This window comes from Scardinius erythrophthalmus, assembly GCF_964197995.2.
Source record: "Scardinius erythrophthalmus genome assembly, chromosome: 6".
In the NCBI taxonomy this organism is placed as follows: Eukaryota; Metazoa; Chordata; class Actinopteri; order Cypriniformes; family Leuciscidae; genus Scardinius; species Scardinius erythrophthalmus.
In genome coordinates, this window is record NC_138226.1 from 3,881,172 (window position 1) to 3,894,907 (window position 13,736).

At 40.0% G+C, this 13,736-nt stretch overlaps 1 protein-coding gene across 1 annotated transcript in view; it reads left to right on the forward strand.

Moving 5' to 3' along the window:
* The first annotated feature begins 507 nt into the window (after positions 1-507).
* Positions 508-13,736, forward strand: part of slc4a10b (solute carrier family 4 member 10b) — an 80,687-nt gene continuing 67,458 nt past the window's right edge. Inside the window, exon 1 of the mRNA XM_081368867.1 lies at positions 508-531. The gene's annotated coding sequence lies outside the window, so the exon portion shown is untranslated. The remainder of the gene's footprint in view (positions 532-13,736) is intronic.

Below are 13,736 nucleotides of genomic sequence, written 5' to 3' on the forward strand. Positions count from 1 at the left end.
TAACTGTTGCGCTCGCGTCTCTTGCATGTCACAGTATTCTTGAAACGCAGCACTCAAGTTAAAATAAGTTAAAACGAAAACTAAAATGCGCCTCGAGACCTTGCGTTTCCCTCCCGTTCCACTGCACGCGTTTGGCGTCTTGCGTTTTCGCTTTGAAAGATTATGTGTCTGTTCCTTTAAATGCAAATGAGCTGCTGAATGAATGTGTGTGTGTGTGTGTGTGTGTGTGTGTGTGTGTGTGTGTGTGTGTGTGTGTGTGTGTGTGTGTGTGTGAGTGTGTGTGTGTTTGTATGTGTGTGTGTGTGTGTACAAACAAGCACGGCAAACCTGAATTTTTAATAAAAATCACATTTTAAAGGCACTGGAATTATCAGGATATATTTATAGCACAAAGTAGAACATTATGAAGCATTTTGTTCTAAATGTGTGTGAATGCTGCTTGCTAATTCATGAAGAATTAGTAATTAGTGTATTTAATCTGTAAATATTTGTATTTTGCAGGCGGTCACCTCTCCTAGAAGACAAAGTGTGGTGAGTAGAAATGTTCAATAAACTTCAATATTTTCAGATGGTTCATATAATGCCATAATCGTGTCTCACACCGTACTGGATTATACATGGATGGATTGGATTGAATTGACAAAGAAACTGCCAATATATTTTGATTTGATGGTCCTGGAAAGCTTTTCTAAATTCTGTCAGCATAAATTATTTGTCAATTCTGGAAAAGACAGATGCATGATCGGGGAAAGACAATTCACTGCCATCAAAATATCAAAAAGGAGTACAGAATGCTTGATCTCCTCGTGCAGTTTCTGTGTTTTTCTCAGTATGTGGCTTATGCATTCAGGCAGAACTGTAGTGTCTATAGATACCAACAGGTCACAGATGTTATAAATCTGTCATCTTTCAAATGACACTGCTCACCACATGCTCATTTTAGTCAGAAAAGACCTTGAAACGTCAGCAGTGCCACAATGCGCAGTTACAGTAATCTAGCTGCGTATCAGAGATTTAGATCACGTAAACCGCAGCATTAAAACATGTTTTCAAATCTTTCTCCTCTGATCTTACAATGCAGCATTATTAGATGAGCTGCACTGGCTTCTTTTGGGAGGATTTTCATTAAATGAATCATTTATGTATTGTTTTGGGAGATAACACATTTTTAGGAGAGAAAAATCCCTCTGAGCAGAAGCAAAAGATCGAACTGAATCTGAGAGCTTTTGATCTGCTTCTATATTTGCTCTGAATCTGTGTTACACAAGCTCACGCCTGCACTAATGTCAGACAGGAGCAGGAAAAGGTGAAGGATTGCTTTTTATGCAGGATAGTATGTCATTTTTAAAATTGTGTTTTCCAGACCTGGGGCAGCCAATCGAAATACTCGATTTGTCGATTTGGATAAAAGCATCTGCCAAGTGCATAAAAATGTAAATATTTTCAGTAGTTCTGTTCATAAACCATGTTCTATCTTCAGCTCCAAACCCAAACCCATCAGACTGTAGATAGTTTTAATCAAATCTGAGAGATTTCCGTCCCTCCAATAAACATCTCTTAAACATCAAAACTGACGTTTCAACATGTTCAGAACCTTCACTTGTGTTCTGAAGATGAACAGACATGAGGGTTAGTAAATGATGACAGAAAACACTTCTGCACACTACTGTTAAAAAAAAAAAAACTTGCACACACACACACACACACACACACACACACACACACACACACACACACACACACACACACACACACACACACACACACACACACACACACACACACACACACACACACGTACACACGTAATGGTTTTTAACCTGTACAAACTATATATCCTCCTCCCTAACACTAACCCTACCCCTAAACCTGCCCATCACACAAAACTTTCCGCATTTTTACATTTTTAAAAATCTTGAATTACTTTATTTTTACACCAGATTTAGAAATGGACGTCCCTAAAGAGAGGTTTTTGGAGATTTTGTCAGGTTTTGGTCACTTCTGGGTACAAATCTGTCCCCAAAATATAGTTAAGTAGGTACACACACACACACTCACACTCACACGCATATATTTTTTTCTTTTTGAAGGCTGTTAATATTGTGAAATAGACTCATATTTCTCCTGTCTGTTGTCCGTGACGTCACAGCTCAGAATAGACATCAGTATCAGGTATCAGTATTTTCATGATGTTGTGTTTCTCTGGCTCTAGATTGATTAGTCTGACTCTGATTAGTCATATCTTCGGCTGAAGTGATTGGCTCAACTAGTTGGCCACACGCCAGCCCAGAACTGCCACTGAGGAGAATGGAAATGCCAAACAGATAGTTTTCTCCTGGTCTGTTAGACCTCCTTGGTGAGAACCGTGAGTGTAAAGAAAGAGAGAGAGAGAGAGAGAGAGAGAGAGCAAGGTCAGGCTTCTTCTGACAGGTCAGCAGTTTATTCCCAGCATGCCTCTGGGGAGGAGGCGGGCAGTGGATGAGAAGCAGTTCCTCCCTGTGAGAGAGAGACAGAGCAAGATAACCACAGTGTAAGTTTGCATGCGAGAGACGGTGCTGCTGATGTCCCTGCCGTAATCGCTGGAGTAAGCTGTGTGTGTGTGTGTGTGTGTGTGTGTGTGTGTGTGTGCATGCGCTGAAGTTGGAGATCAGTTGCAGTGCATGCTGCATGAGGAAAAGAAAGACCAGGGATATGCAGAATTTGGACCTTTACAGCCGACTGGACTCTCAGGTATGACCGGGATGCTTGTTTTACTGTAGTCCAGCATCTTCTGCATGCAAAAGTTCTAGGATTAAGTAAATTAGTGGCCTTGGTTCTGTTATTGAAGTGATATTGTCAGGTAATATGCATTAAGCATACACTTTAAAGAGTTAAAATTGCTTTATTTATTGTGTGCATCTGCACTGTTGACAGTGTGCAGTAGAGAGTTGTGTGTGTGTGTGTGTGTGTGTGTAATGCAGCAGTGTTTTCTGCAGGCTGAATGTCATTGATCAGAGGGTTAGTGGTGTAAAGGAGGGGCGCTGAAAGCCTGTCGTTACAGTGAGAAGCAGGTTAGCGTTCTGCAGATGACCTCCCATGAGTCCAGCACACATCTCTGACACTTCATCCCTCGCTTTCTTTCCAGGACTAGTTTCATGGATGTGATTATTAGTTGAACTTGCTTCACATTCTCAATTGTAAAGACACTTGATCCTACCTAGACAACATTATAATGCATTATAGGTGTGTTCTGGACGTGCTCCAAAATGTCCTAAACCTAAAAAGCCTACTGTATCATATCTGATACACAAAGGCCTCTGAATGATCAACATGATCATAACTTTGCTGGTAAAAACTGTTGCACACAATCTACTACATGCCTTCTGTCGTCTGATCGATAGTTTAGACTTTTTTAGCAGGTAAAAGGCTTTTAGTATAAGTGTAAAATCCTCCATCTTCAGCTCGTGGTTCACATGTCTTTATGCTGTGAATGATTTTTATAAAGCAAATGTAAGAATAGCTTTTATATTGTTAGTAATATTTCAAGATGAACACTCACTGGACTGAAGCAACGTAGGTTTACTTGATTTTCCATACATTATTTTTTTCTAGAAAAATCACGTTAAAAATTTGAGTGTTAAATATGATCCATCAGGCTTTTGAGGAAGGTTTATCTGTCAATCATTATTATATTGCATTGCAGTATATGTTTTAAAACTACAGAGCTTTGATAATAAAACCAAGCATTTAAATATCATCTTATGATCTTACTTAGACATTATTGCCAGATGATGACAACTGATATTTATGTGAATTTTGTTAATGTATCTGCTATACTGTTATGAAGATCTCATTGATTTACATTACAAGCAATCAGAATCTCACTTTGGCCATATAAGTATCAGCAAATGCACCAAATTGCACATTTTTGCTCAGTTTGGGCCTCTGAAACAAACTGAGGTGTTTTTTCCTCAGAGTATGAGCTCCATATTTTCACTATATCATACTTAATGAGCCATACAAGCCTAATATATCAAATATGATACTCAACAAAAAACACATACATGTTTTTTCTGCCTTTATTTTATATGTCAGGCTTTACAAGGTTAAGAAACCTTCTTTTGGCAAATTTCTAAGGCAGTATCACATGCTTTGATGAGACAATCCCATAATGCACTGCAAAATAAAAAAGTCCTTTTTAGATGGCAAACTATAAACGTAAGAAATGCTAACTAAATTATATGTAATTAAATACTGAAAAACATTGGTTAAAAAGGGTTCCATTGAACTTAAATTACAATATTAAAATATAATTATAAAATATAATACAAATATATATATTTTTTAATTTACCTTCAGATATCTTTGCCATTAAATCAGATGTGTTATTTATTCAGCCAGCTATAAACATATTTAATGGCAGTTTAACTAACATGCTCTAGCAATATTTTTAAAATTATATAACCTACATATGTGTTTCACATTCTTTTTGTGACAAGAAAACATCCCTACATCTTCTGAAAGTGAACATCAGTGTTTTACTGTAGCATAAGAAGTGTTATTTTAACATCAGTGTACACCACGGGGTTTAGGGGTTCAGGTTATCCTACATTAGGTTTATTAAACAACAGAAACTGAATAATCAAATGTAAAAATAAAACACTTAGTTTTCACTGTATGAATTAAAGATATACTGATTCTTATTAAAGCTACAAAAGTTATTCAGCCAAGAGCAGTGAGTGATTTTCTCTTTGTCTTTTGTTCATGACCCCATGTTGCGAAATGCGTATCGCGATATATACATTTGCGATATTTTGATAATTTCGATATTTTATCTAAAAGCTTGTCGCAATGCATTATGGTTCCTGAAGAGCAGGATGGATGACGGTGATCAGTAGAAAGCAAGGCAGCTTTTGGAACAGAAGGTTTTGTCTTGACTGTGTATCTCATGTCAAACAGCTAAGTATTATATGCATATTCACCGAATGAATTAACAAATGAATAATTGATAGCGAGTTTTACAACTACTGCAAGTATATCTAACCACCTGGATACATACAGTACACTCACGTTATGCATTATATATAGCAAATGTGATTGTTTATAACATAGCAAAATTGTAATTATATTATCGCACAGCTCTATCTATAAAGTACCATACATTTAGTATACTCGCATTAAACAAAATATACTATAGCAAATCTCAAAGCATGGAGATATTAAGATATTATAAGCATCAACATTTCTGTAAAGCTGCTTTGAAACAATGTGTATTGATATAATTGATTTGACGTAGTAAAAGAGCTCATCTGTGTGCGTTTACAGCGTTTACTGCACTGAACGGCCCTGTATGGATTTGTTCTGCTGCAGCTGATGGTGATATTCTCCTCCATCTGCCACTTTCAGGATGCACAATATGATTATCTGCTTCATCCAATTAAATCAATGCGAATCATCACGGGACGCTCGCTAATCTCTCGCCTCTCTGACTGACCTCATGCTGCTTTAAAGAGATACTTCACCCAGAAATGAAAATTTCATTTCTGATCATAATTATGCAATTATCAATTATGCATTCTTATTTTGTGGAACATGTTTTGAAGAATGTTGGGGACTAAACGACATTGGACCCCATTGACTTCCACTGAAAAACAGCATTTTTCCAAAATAGCTTTTATCAGGTTGGACTATATTTTTAACTTTGGATAAAAGCTTCTGCTAAATGAATAAATGTAATTTTGATTGCATCATAGATGTGTTCCTGATAGCTAAAGGGATAGTTCACCTAATAAATTGCAATGGCAAATTTATTCACCCTCAATTTGTTCCAAACCTGTATGAATTTCTGAACACAAAAGAAGATATTTTGAAGAATATGGGTAAACAAACAGAGAAAAGAAAAATACTATGGAAGTCAATGGGGTCCATCAACTGTTTGGTAACAAACATCCTTCAAAATATATTTTGTGTTCAGCAGAATAAAGAAATTCATACTTGTTTGGGACAACCTGAGGGCGAGTAAATGATTACCGAATTAAAATTTTTGAGTGAACTATCCCTTTAAGGCTGTAAGCAATAGCATCGATCGTCTAAGATTCAAAATGCCAAATTGTAACTCAACATTGTATGCATCTATTGTGGAGAAGGCGATCCCATAATTCATTGTTATTCGGATTCATTGCAAAAATGATGTTGTGTTTCTATAATATAATATAAATGTCCACTCTATAGAATGCCACTATAGGTCTCTGCATCCCAGCATGCTTTGGGACAGTAATAAAGTCTGTGCTGTGTTTTGGCAGGTCAGGGTTGCATGTTACTCGAAACTTTCCATCTTCTCTGAGTTTATCCTTTCGCAAGGTTTAAGTGCATAAAAGACTAAGAGGATTTCATGTCAATTTGTGTCCATTTTTTTGTAAACAAGCATTAAAATTAAGCTGATTGCACTCTGTTATTTGGGGGGGGGGGGGGGGATCCAAAGTTCTTTTTCCTTTGGGCATTTCTACAAAAGCGAGATTATATTCAGGAATAATGGACCTGTATTCTGAGAAAACAGGAGCTGTAATTGTTCAAGTGTTATTTTTCAGATTTGTCTGCTTGCTAAAATTATACCAAAGCAGTCTCTTTCAGCCAGCTGGATCCTCTCTGATCCACAGGAGAATAGTGATGAGGAATAAGATGGTGACTTATCTTATCCGTCTGTTGCCAGACTCTTGATTATCTTTCTTTATCTGGCCAAAAACTGAAACGTCTGTCTGACCGACATGCTAACTGGGCAATCACAGATTCTTTCGCATTTTCATGCAGTTTTAAGCGCCTGGTGTCTTGTAAGCATGACTTTGCAGCGCATCGATCTGAATGTTCAGGCATCCTGAAGGATTGGGTCCGTTACATGGAAACTGCACTGTTTATTGATCGGACAGGAAAGCACTTGGAACGGTCGGTCCATCTCAGGATGCAGAACATATAGAGCTGCTATATATAGCTGTCACACACAGGCCAGCTTTGCGAAACACCCACATTTTTATTGTTCTTTAAAAGCTCAGGGGTATTAAGAGTTTCTACTTTGTCTTAGACACACTTCCAATCAACAGTTTGGAGTCAGTAGTTTTTTATTTTTTTAAAGATAGTGCCCCATGCTATTTTAAAGGTTTCTTATTTTGCTGGGTCTAACAGGTTTACATCCAAGGTACATCCAAAAACACTTTTTTCCTCATAATGTGTGTGTGAGAGAGAGAGTGTGTGAGTGTGAGTGTGAGTGTGTGTGTGTGTGTGTGTGTGTGTGTGTGTGTGTGTGTGTGTGTGTGTGTGTGTGTGTACTTGTACAACGACCAGTTTGAGTATTAGACCATTGGAGTGAGGACAAAGAGAGTACAGTGAGGACATTTTGGCCGCTCCTCACTTTCTGAGAGCCTTTAAAGGCCTGTTTGAGGGTCAAGACTTGGTTTTAGGGATAAGGTTATAATGAGGTTAAGGGTCAGTTTAGGGTCAGGGGTCGGGTTAGGCACTTAGTTGTGATGGGTAAGGTTAGGGTAAGCGGCTAGAGATTGCATTGTGTCAATGAATGTCCTCATAAAGATAGATGTACAAGAATGTGTGAGAGTGTGTGTGTGTGTCTGTGTGAGTGTGTGAGTGTGTGTGTGTGTGTGTGTGTGTGTGTGTGTGTGTGAAGGATGTAGGATGTGTGTAGTTCATCACACAGAACGAAAGCATGAGGTGGTTTGGTCATAAGAAGTGAGGATTCAGGATAAAGAGATTAGACCTGATTAGAATATCTGTTCCCTATCAGTCGGTCACTCTTGACGTACGTCGTGACCGATGAATAGGAATCTCCCCAGAGAGGCCAATCTACTTCGAGTGAAACTAAACGAGCCAATGCACATTGGTGTGCAATTATTTGCAACTGCTGTTCTGCCACGCCGCGCGGGTATATAATGAGCAGCAGATGCGATTGCACTTCAGCTTTTTGCTTCGGAGCCGAGCACTTCAATGCTGTGTACTCTACTGAAAGAAGAGTGTTACAAGAACGAGCAAGCTCTCAACGGGACCTCTCCAGTCTGGTGCGGGTGATACAGCGCGAATACAGTGGTCGAATTCCGCACCCACGTCCAGACCTCTGGAAACTCCATGTCTGGTCCCTTGACGGGACGCTGAGGTTCTAAGTGACTTACCCCCAGAGGTACTTAACACCATCACTTCTGCACGGGTGCCGTCTACGAGATGTGCGTACGCCTTTGCAGTCAGCAGACTTAAAGCTTCTCTCCATGAAGACTTTGCTGCTGGTTGCACTGGCCTCTATCTAGAGGGTAGGGGTCCTGCAGGCATTTTTGGTCGACGAATTGTGCCTATAGTTCAGGCCATGTGCTATGTGCCCAAGGTTCCTACCCCTCCCTCAGGGACCAGGTGGTGATCCTGCAAGCGCTGCCCCTGGAGGAGGCAGACCCAGCCCTGGCTTTGCTCTGTTCCGTTCGTGCTCTGCGTATGTATGTGGACAGAACTCAAAGCCTCAGGACCTCAGACCAGCTCTTTGTCTGTTACGGAGGCCAGCAGAAGGGTAAGGCTGACTCCAAGCAGAGGATCGCCCACTGGATAGTGGATGCCATCGCCTTGGCTTACCAAGCTAAAGGCGTGCCCTGCCCGCTCGGGTTGCAGGCTCACTCCACGAGAGGCATTGCATCCTCCTGGGCGCTGGCACGTGGCTCCTCGCTAACAGATATCTGTAGAGCTGCGGGCTGGGTGACACCTAACACGTTTGCTAGATATTATAGCCTACGTGTAGAGCCGGTCTCCTCCCGTGTTCTCACCCTAAACAGGTAGAAGCACTGAGAGGCCCGGCTCTGTCGGCTTGCTGCACCCTCCTTATTACTCCAGTGTGAAAAATCTGTTGAGTCCTCCAACACCCTCGGCCCGTCCGGCGCCAGGCCTTTATCTATTGAATCCTTGAGAACCGGGTCTAGGCTGGGTCCCACATGTGTATTTCTTCTACGGCTGCTCCTAAACGGAAGCCCGTGTCTTTCCCTTGGGCTAAGTCACCCAGTATTTCATATGCAGTACAACCTTCGGGTTAGTCCATATGTATATCTCCACATTCCGCAGCCTTCTCCTTCCTAACAGAAAGGGCACGCTTTCCCAGTGTTATCCAATAATCTCACTGTATGGGTTATCACGGAACAACAGTGACAGATACACTCTGTGTAAGCCTTCTCCCATCGTCCTTCCAGGCAAGAAGTGGCAAGCGGCTCGCACAGGGCGCTGGATGGGTTCAGTAGCTGTGGCGCTTTGGTAGGGATTTCAGTCCGTCGGTCACGACGTACATCGAGAGTGACCGACTGATAGGGAATGTCTTGGTTACATATGGTAACCCTCGTTCCCTGAAGGACGTAGAAGGACGGTTACATCCCTGAAGGATGTAACCGAGACGAAACTTATCCTATTTTAATGTAATCAAAACTTTGTATTTACAAGCTTAGGGAATTATTTATAGTGTTTAATAAAGTAATAAGCTACAAGATGCCATTGCTATTCCACAATTACATTTTTAAAGCACACAGCTACATTATGTGAACAGTTAACATCATGTATTCAGTTAAACCGACGTAGTGAACGTTTTAGGCAGCAGATAATATACAATATATGGATAATATGTGATATATATAGTTGTCGTCATCTGAAGTAACTGCTGACGTTGTCTGATATTATCTCTAAGGCTGGATCCACACTGGAGATGGTGAGATTTATAGTTATAGAGAAGCAAAAAGAGAAGAATTAATGTAGCTGGAGTTCATATTATTTTAAGCAGAGGATTAATATGTGATGATCGAACTATTTCATCATTGTAGTCAAACAGAAGAGCTTTTATATGTGAGTCTGAGTCTCTGCTCTACACACACTTACACTCTCTCACATGTGTGTCATACACTCATCGTCTCGAGAAGGTGCCCTTGGGTTTGTTTCCTTGAGTACGTCAGTGTGGGGGTGTGAAGCGTGAGCTGTCGTCTGTGTGAGGTACAGGATCTACCCCACACAAACACACACACACACACACACACACACACACACACACACACACATGTGCACGCACACTCACACACACACGCGCACACACACTCGCACACGCACACACACTCACTCACTCACACGCACACACACACTCACACACGCACACACTTACTCACTCAGTCACACACACACACACACACACACACACACACACACACACACACACACACACACACACACAGACACACTCAAGCACGCACGCACACACTATCACACACTCACTCACTCACTCACTTACGCATGCACGCACACTCACTCACTCACACTCACACTTACTCACACTCACTCGCACACTCACTCACTCACTCATTCACTCACTCACTCACTCACGCACTCACACACACTCACGCACGCACACTCACTCACACACTCTATCACACATTCACTCTCACACTCACTCACTCACTCACTCACACACTCACTCACTCACTCACTCACTCACTCACACACACACACACACACACACACACACACACTCACGCACACACACACACACACACTCACTCACACACTTACTCATGCACGCACACACACTCACTCACGCACGCACACTCACTCACACACTCACTCACACATTCATTGACACACTCACTCACTCACACACACATTCACTCTCACACTCACTCACTCACTCACTCACTCACTCACACACACACACACTCACTCACTCACTCACTCACACACACACTCACGCACACACACTCACTCACACACTTACTCATGCACGCACACTCACTCACACACTCACTCACGCACGTACACTCACTCACACACTCACTCACGCACACTCACTCACACACTCACTCAATCACACATTCACTCACACACTCACTCACTCACGCACACTCACACACACACTGTTGTTTAAAAATAAATATTGCTGTTTATTACTATTGATGCATATAAATGAAAATAATGAAACACTATTTTATGCCTTCATTTTTTAAAATATTGTATTTTAGTTCTTACATCATTTTGAATCAAATCACAAATCGCTCTTAGTTCATTCAGAGAAGTTTTTGTGACACGTTTTTACTGTCATTTTAATGATCAATTTAATGCATCCTTTTTGAATAAAAGTTTTAATTTATTTCCACACACAAAAAAACGGACCCCAAACTTTTGAATGACAGTGTAAATATTGAGATAAATTCTGAATTTTATTTTTCTCTCCCAGTAGCATGTAAATAGTTTTAAATGGTGTGTGTGATGTGTGAAACATTAGTATTGTATGTGTTTTATTCCTCTTATGTAATGGCTCTGGGGTTAATCTTGGCTCTGCACCATCTGTTTTAATTCTGCATGTTTCTCAGTAATCTAGAAACTGCTTTAAACCTGTTTATTAGACTAGCTGTCATTCTTTGAAGAAACGCTAATTAAAGACTCGCTCAAGAGCTCTTTATGACACGAATTTGTTTTGAGATGATTAATTGTATTCTAATTGTATTTCCGCATGAAATAAACCACAAAATAAATCTTGCTATATTAAAATCCTGCATGCTTATTCACATCATAACTCATAGACATCTTCTATCAAATGCACAACTGCTTTTTTATTAATAAATTATTTTAATTACAAGCAACGGTGGTTCTCAGATGTACATATGGTTGAAGAAAAGCTATGATATATATAATGATGACATGAGGAGATGTGAGTGACTCTAATATGAGCAAATCTTGACATTTACTTGTATGCTTTTGGCAGCTGCTTTTAGTCAAAGCAACTTTCATATGGTCATTTATGCACTACTATTATAAAGTATGAGGTCATTTATTTTATTTAGAAAGGATGCATTAAATTGGTTGTTAAAGTGACAGTTAAGACGTTTTGTAATGCTGTTCTTTTGAACTTTACATTCATCACATAATCCTGAAAAAACGTATTACGGTTTTCACAAAAATATGAAGCAGCACAACTGTTTTCAACATTGATAATAATCAGAAATGTTTCATATTAGAATGATTTCTGAAGGATCATGTGACACTGAAGACTGGAGTAATGATGCTGAAAATTTAGCTTTGATCACAGGAATGAATTACATTTTACTATACTGTATATTCGCATAGAAAACAGTTATTTTAAATTGTTATAATATTTCACAATATTACTGTTTTTACTAAAGACTTACTAAAAATTGTGCCAACCCCAAACTTGTACATTTGATCAGTTCATGCATGTTGTGGTATTTGATTTGGGGAATTTAATAGAAGATTATTTATTAATCATTACTATTGATGCATGAATCAATTATGAATGAGCATTTTTTGCCTGTTTAATGTTAATGTCTTTTGAATGTTAAATTGCTACAATTTCCCTTTTTTAACATTTAATATAGATTTTTATTATTATTAATATTATTATTATTATTTACATATTAAAGCTGCAGTCCGTAGTTTTTCCTCTTTGTCGCCATCTCTGTTTGAAATCTGCAATTGCAGTTATTCGCGTAATTATCAATTTTACGTGGGTTGTGCCTCGGGACTAGCCTGGCAAGCCAGACTACATCAAGATGTTTAGTCTGGCAACTCACCATAGACACGCTCAATTCGAGGGGCGGGATAAACGGCTGTCTTTCAAATTCCCTCTGCACGCAATAGGACAGCGCTTCAACCAACCAGAGCGTTTTCCCAACAGCTGAGCTAACGTTAGATGATAGATTCAACTTTTGCCATATCTGACAGGCAAAAAAAGCATTTCTAAACAAACGTGTCGTAAATAGGCCTACTTCACCTTTGGCTTATAGTCAGAAGTTATGCTGTTTGCTTAGATCACGGAGCACGCAGTGACAACCGCGCCCACTACGGTCACATATTATGACGGTCACAGAATCTGGTGTAACACCGGCAAAACTACGAACACATCTTCCTTTTTAAAGAATGACTTAAGTGCCGTTCTTTGCTCTTTTCTTAAAGAAAAACTTAACTCCAAGTCCTCCAGAGTCGCGGCCAAAGCCGATTCGAAAGACTGTCACATCTCTGTCTGTTGTCATTATGTTAAGCCCGCCCCGCCTACTCTATACGCGTTGTGATTGGCCTGACCCAATTTGGGTTTTTGCAGCTAGAAGGTCTATTGAGAGTGTCTAGACCTACCTGGCTGCAAAATAATTTTTGCTGCCGCTAGGGTGCGTCTAGTTTCTAGGCTACCTCGGGACGGCACAGCGCGGATGAATCCGATGTTTTGAGGACAATGGCTGTCAATCACCGCGCTGGTGTGGATCCTGGCATTCACAATCACAGATTCTGCTTTTTGGGAGTATGACCAACATAAGACTTTTAACTGGAAAATGTCGTATGAACAAGTAAGTAACATCCACTTTTGTTCGGACCAACTAAGGGGAAAAAAGCATTGCAGTAAATCGCGCCGATTAAATCTAACGATCGCTTATCATATCACGTCAAACAGTGCAAATTATACTTTGTTCTCAAATTGTTAATGTTAAAGGAATACTCCACCGTCTTTTCATATTAAACTATGTTATTCCCTTAACTAAGACGAGTTGATACATACCTCTCTCGTCTCAGTGCGTGCACTCAATCGCTCTGGCGCGCGGCGAAACTTTGTTCACTCAGTTCATTCAATACGGGCCAAGCAGAGAAGCTACCAAACACCTATTTTGAAGCTATTTTACACGCTTAGAAAAGCGCAACGTTTTGTTTTGTGTCACCGTCCTAGGTCGAGTTACACTACGCGAGTAACT